The following is a 19,965-nucleotide window of genomic DNA, read 5'->3' as shown; positions in this document are numbered from 1 at the left end:
CAGTTGCCCGCAGGGCAGCCAATGAGCACGCTAGATGGCCTGCTCTAGGTCTGCTAGCTGCTGCACTGCGTTGACAAGGAATACAAAATTAAGGATAATTTTTTGGCTTCAGTATCTCGAGAAGATGAATCTTTCCCGTAGCGTCAGCTAAACTTACGCAATACTCGTTCCCTCTCTAGAGAGAACCGAGGTTACGTTAGTAACCGAGTATCGTTTTAACAGTGAGATTATGAAATCCCAAGTTTCTGCACTTATAAGACATGACCTGAACGAACCATCAATCATTAATTTAACCCTTCGATCATTTCTTAGGCGGGGTTATTAAATGTTATATCAAATTTAGTTTCCGCTGGAAAAAAAAATTTGTTTTACAGACATTTTGATGATATGCCGGTCAAATATCGCCTCTTAATTAGTCAAGTTGAGGAAAACTGGAGGCAGGCTATGTAACTTAAAAAATGACATAATCAGGTCGTATACAATGCAACATGTTTGCAGTGGCGGCTGGTGATAATTATTTTTGGGGGGGCGGGGCGAAAATAAATTTCAGATAGCTGTTTGAGGTTTCTTACCCCCGTTATTGTCCACAAAACTTCAGTGCCGACACGTTTCTTATGAAAAGCGCGGGTGAAGCTCCGGGTGAAGCTCGTCGCCTTTCACTGGCTGCTGCCGGATTTGTAAATCGGGTTGGTCCGGTTCGAGATCCTTTATCCTTTTTTTCTTTTTTTCAGCAAACGCCTTGTGAAAGGGTTTTTTTGTAAATCAATGACGGGTTAAATTTGGTTTAACTGCTGCCATTATCTCTACGAAAGTGATCAGCCTAGCAAGGTTTTGTCGAAGTTGCCTGCGCACTCGCAGTAGTGGCCCAAGAGCGTAAAGTTGAATGACAGGTGATGAGAACCAATCAGATTGGATAAAATAACATGTATCAAATTCTGATTCGCCAGGGACGCAGCGACCAGGGATGGCGGCGCCCCAGCGCTCTCTATTGACGAGCCTCCACTAGCCAAACTTTCAAATAGACGGAAAAAAACATGAACGGTGGGCAATTAGGCAGTGTCTTTATTTGAGAAGTGGCATTCTCTACACCTGTCATCGTAAATCATGCGTTATCTGTGATCTCTTTACCCTTGGGCTCTAGCAGAGTACAAAAGTCTACAGTTTAGACATGATTCCTATTATAAGAACAAAAACATTAAACACAGATTTCAATCAAGCCATCTTCTGAATTTAGAACATTAATCTAATAGGAAACAAGACACACTTTCATTCAAACATCTAATAGTTATATAACAATTAAATGACTTGTATGTGATCTAAGCATAATGGTGCGTTCACACCGGACGCGAATAGAGCGTCTAGCGCGAGTGATTTCAATGTTAACCCCCTGGGGTCTGCTATCGCGCAGGCGCGATAGTCTAGCTTTTTTTCTCATCAGTGCAAAAGAGACTCAAATAACTCCATCGATTTTTGTCATACAGCCAAGTGTTATACATCATTAAAAACTGTTAAATGTAATTTATTTGTGTACACTAATAATAAAAACAAAAAGTTGTGTTTTTCGTAAAATAAAGAAAAAAACCATGATGCACGTTCTGTCTTCTCTCTCAATTTGAAGTTCATTCTGAAACGCGACAGAAAATGATCTGTAACTCAGCCAATACTTGCCACCCACACGTGAAAGTAATCTCTTTACAAAGCTTGAAGATATGTAAATCATATCAAAAACAAATATTCTCGGTTTAAGAAATCCGTATGAAAGCAACGACATGTACAGTTTCTCCAGCTCGAGCTCATTAACTTTAATTTGACCACACCCACACGCGCACCATCTGTTCTCATGCAAATGATCCACGTGAAGGAACGCAGAGCTGTTAACGCCCTCATCACCTCTAAACAAAGAATCAGCGACTTCAGTATTTTCATGAGTTTGGAAGACTGTGCTGTGCAGTTTAACCTTGGATTTACCTCAGAAGAACACGATTTGATTATGAGAAAATTTAAGGTAAGACACATAATAGTAAGTGTTTTATTGTTGCATAAACTTTACATGAACAGAAACGTTACATGAACTTTACATGAACTTCTTTGATGAACAAAGTTAAAAAGAACAGCATTTAATTGAAATAGAATCTTTTGTAACATTATAAATGTCTTAACTGTCACTTTTGATAAATTGAATTCCTCCTTGATGAATAAAAGTATTGATCTATTTAATTTATTTCCCCCCAAAAATTAAAATTCTTACTGACACCAAAGTTTTGAATGGTAGTGTTTGTTTCAAAAGATTATTTTTCAGATTAATGCTGTTCTTTTTAACTTTCTATTCATCAAAGAATCCTGAAATAAAAATGTAAATAACTGTTTTCAACATTGATGATAATGAAAAATGTTTCTTGAGCATCAAATCATCATATTATACTGATTTGTGAAGGATCATGTGACACTGAAGACTGGAGTAATGAATACAGCCTTGATGAGCATAAGTGACTTCTTTTAAAAACATGTGTGTGTGTGTGTGTGTGTGTGTGTGTGTGTGTGTGTGTGTGTGTGTGTGTGTGTGTGTGTGTGTGTGTGTGTGTGTGTGTGTGTGTGTGTGTGTGTGTGCGTGTGCGTGTGTGTGTGTGTGTGAAAAATCTAAAATGTTATTCCCAAATATCCCAAATATTCCCAAAATCGTGCAGCCCTATAGTTTCTCTTGATATTTTTTAGAAAGGGACCAGATGCAACTGACGCGTCCTGCTGACTTCAACATTCACATGAGTCTTTGTACATGAACATGGTAAAATGAAAAATCAAACACCTTGGATAAGACAGGTGTGTAGGCATACTATGTTTCAGGAAAGGCACAAAGGTGTCTGACTGTTCAAGACTCTGTCTTTAGATCAGTGTGTTTACTAATGTGCTTTTTTGTCCTTTGTTGTGTATCTTTGGATTATTTTGTTCTGTAAATAAATCCAGACAATCTAAAAGCCATTATTTTTTAAATTTCTCCTCATTCTTTGTGCAAGGCTCCTCATGATGATAGGGCCAGATAGCAGCTGATAGGGCCATTAGGGGAGGGTCTTTGTCTTTCTCAGGTGTAAAATGCATTCATATTAATGAGAGATTCACGCCTTCTTGCATAAAGCTTTCTCACACAAAACGTGTCTTACAAATTTTAAATCAATATATTGTCTTATCTAAATGAGAATGAAGGATTATTTTCACATAGTTTTGGAGCAAATATTCTAGGCTACGTGATACAATTTTCAAAAGTCTTGTGAAGAAATAATCAGTATGGGTTTCATGACCTTATTTCAGTGACATTTTTTTTTTCACGATCCATGCATAAATGTTATTATCTCAAAACTACAAACTTTTACATACATGCTGCTGACATATTATTGTAGAAGAGTTTGTGTTGAATACAATGTAATAAGACTTTAGCCATGAAAATGTCACAAGTAACAGAAATAAGCACAAATGTCAGAGCACTTCCAGGACCCAGAAAACACCTCAGACCCCAGAGGGTTAAGTCAATGCAAATACGCGTTACGCGTGTAAAAAATTCCTGCGGCGCGAATGAGGTGTAGAGCGCGGCGTGGTGGACGCAAGTTCGCGCGAATAGAGCGTCTGGCGTATTACGCGCAAATGATTTATTTAGTGCTTTTTGTGTATTCACCACGTTTCACGCGAATTCGCGTCTGCCGCCAGAGTTGAAAAATCGGAACTTCTGCATCAATTCGCGCCGCGTTAACCAATCAGGAGCCAGCTTGCTGCTGTCACGTGGTGAAGTAAATTTTTTATCACATAAAAACTTGATTTTAATATATGAGACATTAATTTTGTATGCTATTTATTCCATATCTAATCTAGATTATATGAAACATTATTATTATTATTCTAATGTAAAGAGAACCAACATACTTTTTTATTGCAAGAACATAGTTCGTGTCTGGACAGTGTTGTGTGAGGAAAAAAAATCACAGGACAGTTTAATCACTTTTGTAGTAGCCTAGACTGGCTCCATTTATCATCAAAACAAAAATAAATTACAGATTAGGTGGGTGAGGGCGAGGGTGATCCCTGCTCCGATGCGGGACAACAGGTCATCAAACTGGCCGCGGGACAGGCGGAAGTACCGCTGAAAGCGGCCGTCATCCAGACGCAGCTCCTGGAGCAAATGGTGAAACTCGCCAAACTGGGTTCACCTCCGAAGGGTCTGGTGGACCCAAATACGGCGACGATTATCCCTACACCGCTGTTCTGCTCTCCAGAGCAAATACAGAGCGGTGATTCTCTCGATGAATGCTCAATCAACATTAGCCTTCTTGTAAAAAGATGGCCGGCAACAGATTTCGCATCCGACGCGCGAATGGATTCAAAGTGTACACGCGTATAACTAGACACGGCAGGCGCGAATTTGACGCTCAATTCGCGTCTGGTGTGAACGCACAGTAATAAACACATACAGAGGTTGTAGATACAATATAGTATTATGTAGTTGAACAATGTTTGATAAGTCTGTCAAGAATAGTTTTGGGATGATTTTATGTAATTTTATATGTTAAGTCTCAGTCTCTGTGGTTTTAAGAGATTTCCACGCTGGGGTCGTTCCAAGGTCCTTAAAAGGGAGGAGGTCAGTTTTAAATAATTTGTCTTGGGATCAAACAACCTCTGCCGTTATGGTGGGTTCCGAACCATGCCATCTCTGAACCAATCAGTCTTTTCCAAACTATCTAACGTTGACAATGTTCTCCTTTAGTTGGGCACATCTCTTTGAAGCTATCATGATCAAAGTTCTTAGCTGGGACTGGCTGGAGCCCACTCCATTTATGGCCCTAGATTAGACTGGTGATATGGGGGTCTGGAGTGTTGAGTTCTGTGTGGAATTATGTTTGAACGAATCACCTGGAAGATTCATTTGTGTTTTGTTCGCCCTCAAATTCTACAGTCTTTACGTCACAACAAAACGGCTTATGACTCGTTTGAAAAACTATTAATTTCATTGACTTCGAGTCAACTCTTACTTTTGAAAGACAATAACTTTACAAACGGTGCACATTCAGATTTAAAACTTTCTAAGATGTTTACATTCACTTAGAGCTATGTTACACACAAAAATCCATAAAAGGGGCCCTTTAATAAATATATATATATATATATATATATATATATATATATATATATATTTTTTTTTTTTTTTTTTTTTTAAATCAAGGAAATTTCTCTGGCATTTTTTCGTTTTGCTGTATCGAAAACGTACCGAACCATGACTGTGTCCTATCAAACAGAACCGTGAATTTTGTGAAATGTTACACTAGGCCTGTAACGATTCCTCGATTTAAGTCGAGTACTCGATTTAAAAAAAATCCTCGATTGCAATTTACCCGTGTCGAGTAACCGGCAAAATACCGGAAGTGACAAGAATCCATGAACAGCATTATTACACCGTCTTCTAAGGCTACGCAATCTATTTAAAATCATTTACAATCATAATAGAGAATAGTGCTATCATGAAATCACAAAGGGTACGAATCAGTTAAAAAAATATATGCGCTTCCCCCAAACCCGAGTCCTGCGGGCAACTGCTCCAGCTTACCAGCCAGCTTAGGACAGCGCTGAGGAAGCCGGCCGTCTTCGCCACCTTCAGCCATCCGTGCGAGCTAAGCTATACGGCGACATATCCTTTTATCTCTGTATTCTGTGTTCTACACTTCCTAAAAGAGCAGCGAGACGTCTTTTTCAAGATGTCTCGCACTTCCTATGGCTCGTGCAGAGCCACTCAGCGTTGGAGACGTGTAAGTTACGTGTAAGTCACGCTTACTAACAGACACATCGCCTCCGAAAAGACGCGCGTGTCCCGCTGCGGCCGGACCGCCGTCAAAATTTATTTCCCTGTCAGTCCCCATCAAACAGGCTACTGCAGTGGTTCATTTAGCAGCCAACGAGCAGGTTTGCGCGCGGCGCGCTTTCGACTCCGGGTCAGTTTCACAAGCCCGCAAATGGCGGCAATCTGAACCCGTAGGCCATTCGCCCCCTAGCGGCTCACATAGCTGCGTGGGAAACTATCCCAGGCATTTAAGAATGGGTGCTGAGCACAATAAAGCTGGGCTATACACTTCAATTCATTCGCCGTCCCCCGCGCTTTCTAGCCCGGACCGCGACGATAGTGAATGCGGAAGTAGCACACCTATTTCACGCAGAAATAGCAAAGCTGCTGTGCAAAGGGGCTATAGAAAAGGCACCGCCTTCTCTGAGCGAGTCAGGTTTTTACAACCGATATTTTCTCGTACCCAAGAAGGACGGAGCCTTCAGACCTATCCTAGATCTGAAACATTTGAACAACGACCAGGATAATCCTCGCGCACGTTCGCCCGAGGGACTGGTTTATTTCTCTAGATCTGAAGGTTGCCTATTTTCAGATTCAGATAATACCCCGTCACAGGCAATTTTTGAGATTCGCCTTCGACGGTCAGGTATATCAATACACCGTCCTGCCGTTCGGCCTGTCCCTAGCACCCCGTACATTTACGAAGTGCATGGACGCGGCGCTCGCCCCCTGAGAAGTCAGGGGCTGCGAATAATGAACTATCTGGACGATTGGCTGATATTAGCACAGTCAGAGACAGAACTGCTATCTCACAGAACAGTGCTTCTCAGTCACTTGGAAAGCTTGGGTCTTACGGTCAACTGGACCAAGAGCTCATTACTGGCCAGCCAGTCTATTTCCTTTTTAGGAATAGAACTGGACTCGGTGACCATGACGGCTTGTTTATCGACACATATTTTTGTCGCAATATTTTTGACACAATATTGTTTATATTCACATAAACTGTCTGGAAATGATAGCGGTTGAGAACGCGCTGAAGCGCTTCCTCCCATTCATACAGGACCAACATGTTCTTGTCCGCTCGGCCAACATGTCTGTGGTATCCTATGTAAACCGTCAGGGCAGTGTCAGATCCAGAAATCTCTGCAATCTGACGGAACGCCTCCTTATTTGGTCTCAGATGCACCTGCATTTGATGAGGGCGGCGCATGTGCCTGGCCATTTGAATGACGGCCCAGAGAAACTGTCCAGGGACAATGTTCCTCCAGGGGAATGGTCCCTGCAACCCCAAATGGTCCAGAAGCTGTGGCGCCTATTCGGCAGAGCGGAATTCGACCTATTTGCGTCAAAAGACAACGCTCAATGCCCGACGTTCTTCTCGAAGGACGAGGACGCGCTGGCCCAGGTTTGGCCCAGCCCCCGCTATATGCTTTCCCTCCGGTCTCTCTGTTACCACTGGTGATCAAGAGAATCAGGGAAACTGCTCCTCATAGCCCCGCGTTGGGAGAATCAGATTTGGTTCCCGGAACTAGCACGGCTGTCACTTACAGCTCCGTGGCCGATTCCGGTGAGGGCAGATCTCCTCTCTCAGGCTCGCGGCGCGATCTGGCATCCCCATCCAGGGCGCTGGTATCTACACGCATCGTTGATCAACGGGTACTCGTTGCCCTGCCAGAAGGAGTGATGAACACGATCACGCAGCCTAGAGCTCCTTCCACGAGAAGGCTCTACGCGTCTAAATGGTCGGTGTTCTCCAGATGGTGCACTGACAGAGGTCTGGACCCACGGACATGTGGGGTGGCACATCTGCTCACCTTCCTACAAGAGCTGTTGCATAAGGGAAGCTCCCCATCCACGCTCAAAGTATAAGTGGCGGCCGTGGCAGCGTTCGCAGAATCGACGTACGGCCAGTCACTGGGAAGACATGAGTTGGTCATCCGCTTCCTTAGAGGAGCTAGAAGGATGGACCCGCCGCGCCCCTCGTCGGTTCCTATGTGGGATCTTTCATTGGTCCTCGAGGCCCTGAAAGCCTTTCCATTTGAACCACTAGACTCCGTGGGGTTGAAATATCTATCACTGGAAACCGTCTTTCTGACTGCACTAAAGTGGACTAAAGTGATGGGCATTCCATTCAGAGCGCAAGTTATTTCGCTGTCAGCTCTGCCAGCATCTGACAGCGAAAATGAGGTGAATCTCCTCTGCCCTGTCAGGGCGCTGAGATTTTACATTACGCGCTCCCCTCCTTGTCTCGTTTGGTGGGCGCACAAAGGGTCTCGCCTCCTCGAAACAGAGCCTGTCCAGATGGGTAGTGGACGCTATAACAGCTGCTTACGCGTCAAAAGGTCTGCAATGCCCTCTGGGCATCAGAGCTCATTCCAAGACAGGCGTGGCCTCGTCGTGGGCGTGGTCCAGTGGGATTTCCCTCCATGACATATGTGTAGCGGCGGGCTGGAGCTCTCCGTCTACCTTTGTCAGGTTTTATAACCTAGAAGTTCCTGCCTTGCAGGTTAAACTTTGTCAGTTTGTAGGAGATGTGTATTCTGCCCAGATCTTCCTGCTCAGATCACTCACACGTGTCTTAGCTCTCCTGGTTGAGCTGCACTAGTAGGGTATGTGCCATGTGCCTATACAGTCCGGCGCGCTGCTCTGTATTCCCTATGTGTGCTTATGTACAAGTGATGCCCCGCGTGGCTGGCCACCTTATTTTTTCCACTTATGGGGTTCCCTTGAAAGTTCGGGGTCTCATGGTGGATGCTTGGCGCGCACGGCGTTGACAAAGTGTTCCCGTAGCGTAAGCTAAACTTACGCAATACGAGAGAACCTCTCGTAAGAGAACGATACTCGGTTACTAACGTAACCTCGTTTCTCTCTAGAGAGGGAACGAGTATTGCGTAACCGGCCGTGCTCGCGCCACGAGCGACTTCGCTTCAGTCGGCGAAAAACCAGGAAAGTCAGCCTACAGCCCCTACTTTTATACGCTAAGCCACGCCCATTCTGGCGGGCTGTGACGCTATGAAGGCGGGGGCGCCCTTCATTGGGCGTGACGTCACGCCGGGCTCACTGGTAGGCTGCACCAGTTGCCCGCAGGGCAGCCAATGAGCACGCGAGATGGCCTGCTCTAGGTCTGCTAGCTGCTGCACTGTGTTCACAATGAATACAAAATTAAGGATACTTTTTTGGCTTCAATATCTCGAGAAGATGAATCTTTCCCGTAGCGTAAGCTAAACTTACGCAATACGAGAGAACCTCTCGTAAGAGAACCGAGGTTACGTTAGTAACCGAGTATCGTTTTTTAACATAACAGTGGTATGAAGTGGGGATGCACCGATCCGATACTCAGTATCGGCTCCGATACTGCCATTTTTGCCGGATCGGGTATCGATCAGAAGAGGCCGATCCAAATCCGATATTGTGCGTATACTATTCTGTGTTACTGTTAAACCCCACAAAAGCCACAAAAACATTATAAAGCACCATAAAGTTTCCGTGCACTATATTACAAGTGTTCTGAAGCCATTATATAGCATAATGTGTGATAGAAATGTACATTTAAGTCATTAAATTCAAGATCACGTAAACTTTTCCCTCCGCTGCGGCTGTCAATCATTCTTCATCCAGCATTCAAACAGCGCGTCGCGTTTGGTTACGACAGTCAACTCGATGAAACTCTCTCCAAGATGATTCAATGTTACTATTATTATACTTGATCTGAAGATAAAGGTCTATGGTTTCGCATAAAACAACTTTATCTTGCTGGACTTTATTGCTTTAACTTAATCATGTTACTTTCTACTGGGTGTCTGTCAGATCACAACACTAGAGTCAGAGCACTATAATTGTTCTTCACGCGCACAGTAACTGAAATTTAAAACTGTTAAAAGAAAAGGCTCAACAAACTATTGCATAGATAGATACTGTATAATACACTAGGCATCAATATGTCTTTCGTTTGCGCTTTGAACTTTTCTATGCGGACTCGTTGCGCTGCGACTCTGTCTATCTTCAAGCGCATCATTCTGCGCTCGGGATGCCCATAAGCGCTTTGTGCCGTACTGTATTGCAGCCTTTCATATCATAATGCAGTGACGCAATGAAAGATTATTAATAGCCTTTCTTGTTCTGTTCTATCTATCATATGTTGCAGCCTCATTAAACAGATGTGCTATACATTTAAAACATGTATGAATTGTATAGTAGCCTATTTAAATCATTTTTCTTTTTGATTTTTGTTATCTTGCTTTTCATAAATGTTTTTTACAACAATACAAAAAACAATGTGTAAAGTTTTACCAGATTTAGTGTTACACTTATTGTCTCATTTGTTTTTTCACTAAATGTTCAGATTTTATACAATTATTGTGGACTCATGATTTTTCTAGACTAAATTTTACTGCTGAATTATCCACTAATCTAGTTTATAATAGCATTTTTGTCATAGATTATGATCATATATTTTTTTTTGGATTTGTTTGTCTTTATTCAGTAGATTGTGTTTAACACACAAAAGAGTGATTATCAGTTCAACACACAGAGAGTTATATAAATTCTACTTGATTTAAAAAAAAAACTGCGCTGGTATCGGATCGGCATCGGTAGGTACTCAGAATTTTTGGTATCGGATCGGATTGATTCTGAAAAAGTGGTATCGGTGCATCCCTAGTATGAAGCAGGTCGCGATTGCTAATAAGAGACTGGAATCACACGCGAGTCCTGCGGATATAAAGGAATAAGGACATTTAATTCTACCAAACTACCTGCAAGTGCTGGATTACTACTCACACAGGTCAGTTTATTAGACTAATTAAACTTGTGAGGTAACGCAGCGCTGTTTCACTTGGTCTAACGTTACACTATCACACTAAATAGCATTTAAAGGGGTGGTAAAACACATTTTTTCAAAGGCTTGATTGTGTTTGTGGGGTGCACTGTAACGTGTTCATGCTTCATTTTTAAAAAAGTGCATTATTTTTCATATATATTTTAACTTTATTCTACACTGCTCTGTCCCTCCTTGTTAAAACGGTCTGATGGTTTCCGGGTTCTATGAAGCCAGTCCCTCAAAACTACGCAATGGGCTCAGATTGGTTAGCTGGCCCAGTGTGTTGTGATTCGCTAACCGACTAGTGCACGTCTTCCATTGGCTTTACTGCAGTAGCCAAATCAAACACAGAACCATGTGTAGCATGCCTGTAGATAAACAAGCAATAAACAATACATAAAAGCTCTTATCAAAGAATAATTTACTTAATAATTCCAAGTTCGCTGTTGAGATTTAAAAACAGTTTGTAACATTAGGTTTTTTTCGGATAACGTTCGGATAACGTTTCGGATAAAGCTGGTTTGCAGAGCCAAACAGCGTTGTCATTTGTTTACTTCCTTGCTACAACGTACAATTAACAATACGAACTATTACAGGAAAACATATTGGCGAAAAATAAATCATACTTACTAGGGGTGTAACGATACATGTATTCCTATTGAACCGTTCGGTACGAGGCTTTCGGTTCGGTATTTGGTACGCATTCGAACGAACCGAACGATTCGTTTGACAATTTTTCCTGCTGACCAACATCCACCATCACAAGGTCACGCAACATCAAATGGCAAACGTAATGAAAGTAGAACGAAACTGCGCTACTCATTATTTTGTGCTTCACGGATCGTTTATCAGTTCGGACCATCAACATCAGTGCAGCGCGAACCGATCTTGATCAATTTTGAATTTGCCACTGAAGTAATAACATCGCTGCGAGATCTAGTGAGAAGCATTACAATTTCTCCGTTATTAACGGATCAAACAGCGCTGACGTTGAAACCAGGAGAAACATTGTTCAATGAATGAACTAGTTATAGGTTTTAAGTCCACAGATCAGCAACATTCACCATGGATTTAATGTAGTAATACTACATTGTAGTAACACTTAATGTAGTAACACTAACCATGGAAGTTTGGCAGAAATAGTAAAATGCTTTCAAGTACATCATACATCTTTTTCCAGCACTTCAAAACTCTAATATTATCATATTTAAATGTTATTTTTAATGTGATTACCAAAACATTATTTGTTCATCCTTCAAAGATTACCCCCATTTATAAAACTAAAAGTTTCAAGATGTAGGAAAACTAAAAAATATTTTTTCTTTTAATAAATAGGAAATTTCTCTGGCATTTTTCTTTTTGCTGTATTGTATCGAACCGAAACGTGATACCACTGTATCAAAATGGCCTCGCCCCCCTTATTTCGTATTCTCTGAGGAGGGTTTATTGGGGTTACTGATGTCAGCAACCCTGGAGGAATGTCATGTAGTCCCTATTGAAAGTTATAATGTTATTCTATGTGTTAGTTCGTTTGCTATATAAAACTAGCAGTAAGCTAGATCAACATTAGAATAACATAATGATCATATTCTAACATTTCATCATGTTGAGCTATATAAAATTGATTTGTTTTATGTACATTTGCTCACCTGTCTAATAAAGTATGTGCAAGAGCGGTGTCGCTGTCAAGTCGTGACTCGTGAAGCTCTGTCAAGTCCAAATTAGTCGCGGGCGTGAAGCTCTCAGCATCTCAAAATAGCCACGCCGATATTGATCCTCATTTTAGTTCTCCTTTTTTGTCCCAAAGTCTGCTTGTCATGGTCTATAATGTTTGAACGAAACAAGAACAGCGTGACGCTAAACGTTACGCACTACACAGTTGTCCACGTCTGTCGCCATGGTTATTTCATGGTTATGGCAGTATGAGCGGAAACCGAGGATAGCGTGGATATTGCGTCATTGACAGGCGACATTTTTTCCGGGACGGCCACTTATTTAAAATTGTAATTTCTCTGAAATAAAAAATCTTTGGAGACTTTTGGGATATTATAAGTACACAACTGCAAGAAATATTTCATACTGTGCAAGTGATTTTTGGCTATTTTTGTCACGACGCACACACAGGGAAACAGTAGATCCAGTAGCAGTATATTTATTGAGTAATCCGTACACGTAATCCAGTCCAGGCAAGGGTCAAACACCGTATAAGCAATCCAAGAACAAAACAACAAAAACGAGCAGAAACAAACCTCAGAAGTGTGGGGACATAAAACAACGACTCCGTGACATGGACTGAAACAGACAGGGTATTTATACACAGAACTAAACAATGTAATGGAAAACAGCTGCGTGCAATGATGAGTGATGAGAACAGACAAAGGATCGTGGGAAATGCAGTTCCAGAATGAATGGTGACAGTAAGGGAAAGAGACCTCTAGTGGACACCCGGGGAAAACACAAACCAACACTGTGACAATTTTATTACAAAATTCTTACAAATTGTACCTTTAATATAAGACATAAAGAAGATATGTTTGTTTAAATTGTATTTAGTTTTTGACTACTAAAACTAATAAAATTTGTTTTTGCCTTAATAGTGTGGATAAATAAATAAAAAACTCAATTCAAACTTTTCTACTTGTCTTCGAAAAAAAATGGTTATAAAAAATGTAAATAATTATTCATACCGAACGATATAAAACATTATATTGTGATAAATATTTTAGCTATATTGCACAGCCCTACGCCTTATTATAACGTTATACGCTTCACTCTGACGTTCCGTCATGCCATTGGACTGACTTCATACGTGCTTCACGGCAGTGCGAGTACCCCTTGAAAGGGAACCACCTTACATTGTTAAGACATTTCAGAAGGTTTTTACAGCAACAATTTGCCAGTAAGTTACTGTAATTAAGATTGACAGTACCATAACCGTATTTCAGTTTTACGCCATATGCTGTCAATGACAAATGCAGAAAAGTTAGTTCATGACCTCAAGGCTAGATTATTGTAATGCTCTACTGGGTGGTTGCCCTGCATGCTTAAACAAACTACAGCTGGTCCAAAACGCAGCAGCTAGAGTTCTTACTAGAACCAGGAAGTTTGACCATATTAGCCTGGTTCTCTTAACAATGCCCAATACATAACGCATGCTTCCTCCCTATTAAACATCACATACATTTTTAAAGCTTGCTAAATTCTTACAAAGCAGTAAATCGTTTAGCTCCTCAGTAGTTGATTGAGCTCTAAACGCATTATAGTCCTTCTATTGTGATCTCAAAATTCTGATTGATAATACCTAGAATATCAAAATCAACTGTAGGCGGTAGATCCTTTTCCTATTTAGCACCAAAACTCTGGAACAGTCTTCCAGGCCTTGTTCGGGAAGCAGACACACTCTTTCATTTTAAATCTAGACTAAAAACACATTTCTTTAACCTTGCGTACACATAACACATCATAAGAAGAATGGCATCTACGCTAATATTAGTCTCTCTATTTATCCAGAGGTTTAACGTAGTCAGCCGTAGCTGGTGCATATCCAGATCAGATGGTGGACCTGCACCTAGACACAACCACAACACAGCCCTGAATGTCAGCAGAGATCCTGTCAACTAGACTATCCGCTGTGAAAGCCTCATCAACATGACATGACACCCATCGGCACAGATCCTCAGCAAAGAACACAAGAACAATACAAGTTCCCGCATAAACCTAAAACCAGCTTCAGCTTCACACTGGCATGATGAATCCTATCTTCAAGCAAAAATAAACTGGATGAAATACACTCACCTAAAGGATTATTAGGAACACCATACTAATACTGTGTTTGACCCCCTTTCGCCTTCAGAACTGCCTTAATTCTACATGGCATTGATTTAACAAGGTGCTGGAAGCATTCTTTAGAAATGTTGGCCCATATTGATATGATAGCATCTTGCAGTTGAAGGAGATTTGAGGGATCCACATCCAGGGCACGAAGCTCCCGTTCCACCACATCCCAAAGATGCTCTATTGGGTTGAGATTTGGTGCCTATGGGGGCCATTTTAGTACAGTGAACTAATTGTCATGTTCAAGAAACCAATTTGAAATGATTCGAGCTTTGTGACATGGTGCATTATCCTGCTGGAAGTAGCCATCAGAGGAAGGGTACATGGTGGCCATAAAGGGATGGACAAGGTCAGAAACAATGCTCAGGTAGGTCGTGGCATTTAAACGATGCCCAATTGGCACTAAGGGGCCTAAAGTGTGCCAAGAAAACATCCCCCACACCATTACACCACGACCACCAGCCTGCACATTGGTGCAAGGCATGATGGATCCATGTTCTCATTCCGTTTACGCCAAATTCTGACTCTACCATCTGAATGTCTCAACAGAAATCGAGACTCATCAGACCAGCCAACATTTTTCCAGTCTTCAACTGTCCAATTTTGGTGAGCTCTTGCAAATTGTAGCCTCTTTTTCCTATTTGTAGTGGAGATGAGGGGTACCCGGTGGGGTCTTCTGCTGTTGTAGCCCATCCGCCTCAAGGTTGTGCGTGTTGTGGCTTCACAAATGCTTTGCTGCATACCTCGGTTGTAACGAGTGGTTATTTCAGTCAAAGTTGCTCTTCTATCAGCTTGAATCAGCCGGCCCATTCTCCTCAGACCTCTAGCATCAACAAGGCATTCCACAGGACTGCCGCATACTGGATGTTTTTCCCTTTTCACACCATTCTTTGTAAACCCTAGAAATGGTTGTGCGTGAAAATCCCAGTAACTGAGCAGATTTTGAAATAGACCGGCCCATCTGGCACCAACAACCATGCCACGCTCAAAATTGCTTAAATCACCTTTCTTTCCCATTCTGACATTCAGTTTGGAGTTCAGGAAATTGTCTTGACCAGGACCACACCCCTAAATGCATTGAAGCAACTGCCATGTGATTGGTTGATTAGATAATTGCATTAATGAGAAATTGAACAGGTGCTCCTAATAATCCTTTAGGTGAGTGTATTTGAATACTACCAATCCACAATCTGATTTCTGATTTGTGATGCAGCCTTAATCATAATCCCATTAAATCATGTTAATTTTTTCGCCAGAGGAGAACTGGGCCCCCGACTGAGCCCGGTTTCTCCACTGAAGCTGCTTTGAAACAATCTGTTTTGTATAAAGCACAATATGAATAAAGGTGAATTGACAGTAACTTCATGGTACTGTAATTATGTAATACAGTGCAATTACTGTAAAACAACAGGTTATCAGTACACTACTGTAATTCATTAATTTATTCTAGAATGCTATCCTAAATAAGTACTAATGACATTGAATTCAAACAGACAGAAGTATTACAAAACATACAATTCTTTATTTTAAACATTGAATATATAACACTTAAAAATGCACAGTCTGCCAATGCTGGGACAGTGCATGTTCATAATTTTCGTATGACTTTTTGTGTTATGTTGTATCTTCTGGATTTATTCTCACAAAGAATTGTTAGGCAACAGAGAATTAATGGGGAAAATTATAAGCAGCCAAATACAGCATCTGCAAAACCCAGGTGCTGCTCCAAAACGTAGGCCACCTTTGCTTACCATACACTTTGTTACAGAGAGAAATGTGTTGCCTGAAAAAAATTGACCTTTTGCAATGCTGTTTTGCACTTTCGTAAATCGTAACCAACAACCTTTTTTGCCTTTTCACACAACTTGCATGATTACAGGGGTAGATTATGAAGACTTATGAGACTTAAGACTTACACACAAAAAACACCTTTTTATCATAGTGGATGATTTGTTTGCATCACATAACCAGCTCCTTATATTTGGCTTTTCTGGTGTAGTACCAGGTGTTTGGTAGCTCACCTGGTACTGGTAAAATGGCATGGTTGCTTCAGGAAATGCATTTTTATCTAACATTTGTTTTTTTTAACATTATCGGTTAGGTTTAGGGTCTGGTTTCGTGTAGGTGGTACTAGGGTTGGCACGGTACATGAGAAAACATCCGAACCGTTCGGTTCGCTTGTCTCGGTTTAGTGCGTGTTTGCGTCGCACGGTTCGACGCATGCGCAATGTAACCTCGTGCCTGTGATCTCAGACAGTGTGTTTACTTTTCGCGCAAAATAAGAGATGTGTGGACATTAGACATACATATTAGGCTTGTTCGACTTGAACCGGCACTGCACAGACCGATCGATGAATAACATCAAAGTACCGCGAGAGCAACGGCTCCGTATGCTTTTCAATCACTCTCGCGGTACTTTGATGTCATAAACCGATCGGTCTGTGCAGCCCCGGTTCAAGTCGAACAAGCCTATATACAGTCAAAGTGGAGTATTGAGTGCTGCAGGTCTCGTCACGTATATAAATGGCAAGCTGGAGAGATAAGGAAGGCTAACCGGAGTTGGAGGATGCGCCAGCGTCGTATGGCTAAGTCCGGTGTGTGGGAACATTTTGGAATTCATGTTACCTATGATATTTAAATATATACAGTGACACTAAGTTTAGATACAAACTCCAGTCATATGTTTCCAAATACTGCACTTTAATTTCAAGTAAAAAAAAATGTATCATTGTTGATACTGTTTTTGTGTTGAGGTTGAACTTGTGTTTCACTTTATGGTTATGGGCTTTGCTATTGTTATAGCCTCATTATTGGCAATTATGTGTAACATATTTTGACTTATTTAAAAGATAGTGCTTTAAGAGTTCTTCTCTTTTTCTTTTAAAAGATAAACATTTTGTAAGAGCTACACTGAAGTTAACAGTTTGATAAATGCAAGTTAATTTTAATCTTTGTGTGCTAAAAATGCACATAAGTCCCTGTAGAGATAGTTATACACATTCTCCTTTTTTGCCAAATAAACAAAAGCATTTCATCAATGTCTTCTCTCTTGCTGTATCAAAATGTCACCTAGCTTTCCTCAGAGATGATCTCAATAATGTGCTTAAAGTCAAGTCAAATTCAAGTCAAATTCAAGTCAATTTTGTGCATGATTACATGATATAATTTTTTTTAAATACTAAAAATTGTGTATCCTAAATTGTGGATAATTAAGCTACAGTATAGCCTATATCATATGGTGAAGTACATTTCTGGAGTGTTAAAGATTAAAAGAAAAAATAACAACAAGAACCGTACAGAACTGAAACCGTGACTCTAAAACCGTGATACGAACCGAACCACGGGTTTTGTGAACCGTGCCACCCCTAGGTGGTACGTAATTTTAAATGAATTACCCACTCAACAGACATTTAATTTCCAAACTGCCTCAATACAAACAACAAATCAACATAATAAAGTGTTGCAAGATTCACATTCATCTCTTTCATTTAAAATTGAATGCGCTTTTAGCGCAACTCAATGAAACATTTTGCTTTGATAGTATTGTGAAACGTAATGAACAAGGCACTGTCATATCATTGTGCAGAAATGTTATCACATGCACATATTTCCAATAAGCCAGGGTTGCAAATGAGAAGATTACCCAATTTTTCATCATCAAAGTGCACATCCTCTGGATTATATAAATCATGTTATTGATGAACGATGTTATCATGTGGTTATTTAATGTATAACAACTGATTCTATAGAAAAAATTACAATATCAAGACCAGTACTACAATATATAATATTACTAACACCATGATAAACAGGCATTAATATTGTTGCGACAAACTAATTTTCAGATTACGATACACTGGTGAAAGTGCAGCTCTCACGCTTTTCCACAGCACCCACATCTGAGTTTTTCCTGTAATCTCTGTCTATACACCCTGACATACGCCAATTAAGTTGTCTCCTCTGAGATCGTCACACAGCAGGGATTCCAGTGTGAGATCTCAGCCTCAACACCATCACACACAATCCATCCTCAAAGAAATACATCCATCATCTTCATAAAGAGCACAAAACCACAAATGACTAATTAAAGGAATGTTCCAGTTTAATACAACTTAAGCTGTGTGGATATCCTCTGCGCATAAAATAAACTAATTCAACTACTCTCTCTGTTTGATTCATAATCAGAAATCTTCAACAAGAAATCTGCTTCAGCACTGATACAGAATGAAACTTGCTGAATTTCAAAATTACTCACCAAACAGCGTCTCTGGTCGATGCACATCATATAGGAAAGTTGAACCCCTTTTCTCCTCTAAATCACACAGCACCTGTAAAAGAAATGAGAAACGTCCATCATAAATAAGTAATTATCAGATGATTTTAGAGAGGGTTTCTCAGAGGACACAAGGACACTTAAAGATGGTTTTTAAAGTCACGTCACCATGAACCTGTTTTTAACGACCTCTACAACAATAAGTCAGCTCTCTAGTCATTTGCAGAAAAGCAGCATCAAATTTTATTAAAACATATTAATATAGTGAATAAACACATGGAATATTAATGAAAGAAACAATCTTGAATAGAATTTCAGAAAGAAACATTTGTGCTATAATTTACCACAAAACAAAATACAAATCATTTGAAATTATATTACACCTACATTAAGCCCCAAATTTCAATTACTGTGAAGCAAAAAAAACTTAAGGTATTAATCAAAACCATTATAAAATATGAACAGTTTTAGCAATATATACAACAATACTAACAAAATGTATACTTTAATACATTTTGCAAGGTGTAATACACCTTGCTAGTACCGTGCTGGACCCTCTTTTGCCTTTAGAACTGGCTTCATTTTTTTGTGGCATAGATTCTACAAGGTGCTGGAAACATTCCTCAGAGATGTTGGTCCATATTGACATGACAGCATCACGCAGTTGCTGCAGATTTGTCTGCTGCACATCCATGAAGCGAATCTCCCGTTCCACCACATTCGTAAGATACTCTATTGGATTGAGATCTTTGAATGTGGAGGCCATTTGAGTATAGAAACCAGTTTGAGAAGATTTGAGCTTTGTGACATGGTGTGTTCTCCTGCTGGAAGTAGTCATCAATACGCAGGTAGGCTGTGGCATTTAAACGTTGCTCAATTGAAACTAAGGGGCCAAAAGTGTGCCAACACCATTCCACCACCAATGGAACCAATCTTCTATTGTTCAATTTTGGTGAGCCCATGTGAATTGTGGCCTCAGTTTGCTGTTCTCAGCTGACAGGAGTGGCACCGGTGTGTCTTCTGCTGCTGTAGCCCATCTGCTTCAAGGTTCAACGTGTTCAGCAGTGGCGATTTTTTTAAGACTGCAAGGGAAGCTAGGCTTCCCCTATAATGTCAAAAAATTAATGGTCAAATGTGTACTATTGTGTTAACATTTTATTGACTAAAAATGCGTCAGAACACGTTCATCTCAAAGACGAGTTGGTTCAAAATCAGCTAGATATA

General features: G+C 40.7%; 1 protein-coding gene across 1 annotated transcript in view; it reads right to left on the bottom strand.

Annotated features, from left to right (window-relative positions):
• The window catches only part of LOC143746698 (kelch-like protein 29), a 444,346-nt gene that overhangs the window by 419,119 nt on the left and 5,262 nt on the right, over positions 1 to 19,965 (bottom strand). The window contains exon 2 of the mRNA XM_077238693.1: positions 18,724 to 18,796. The gene's annotated coding sequence lies outside the window, so the exon portion shown is untranslated. The remainder of the gene's footprint in view (positions 1 to 18,723; positions 18,797 to 19,965) is intronic.

This window comes from Siphateles boraxobius, unplaced genomic scaffold (genome assembly GCF_051911475.1).
Source record: "Siphateles boraxobius isolate OS27281-9 unplaced genomic scaffold, OSU_SipBor_1 22, whole genome shotgun sequence".
Classification (NCBI taxonomy): Eukaryota; Metazoa; Chordata; class Actinopteri; order Cypriniformes; family Leuciscidae; genus Siphateles; species Siphateles boraxobius.
The sequence above is the reverse complement of the archived record's forward strand: the minus strand, read 5'-3'. Positions and strand labels throughout refer to the sequence as shown.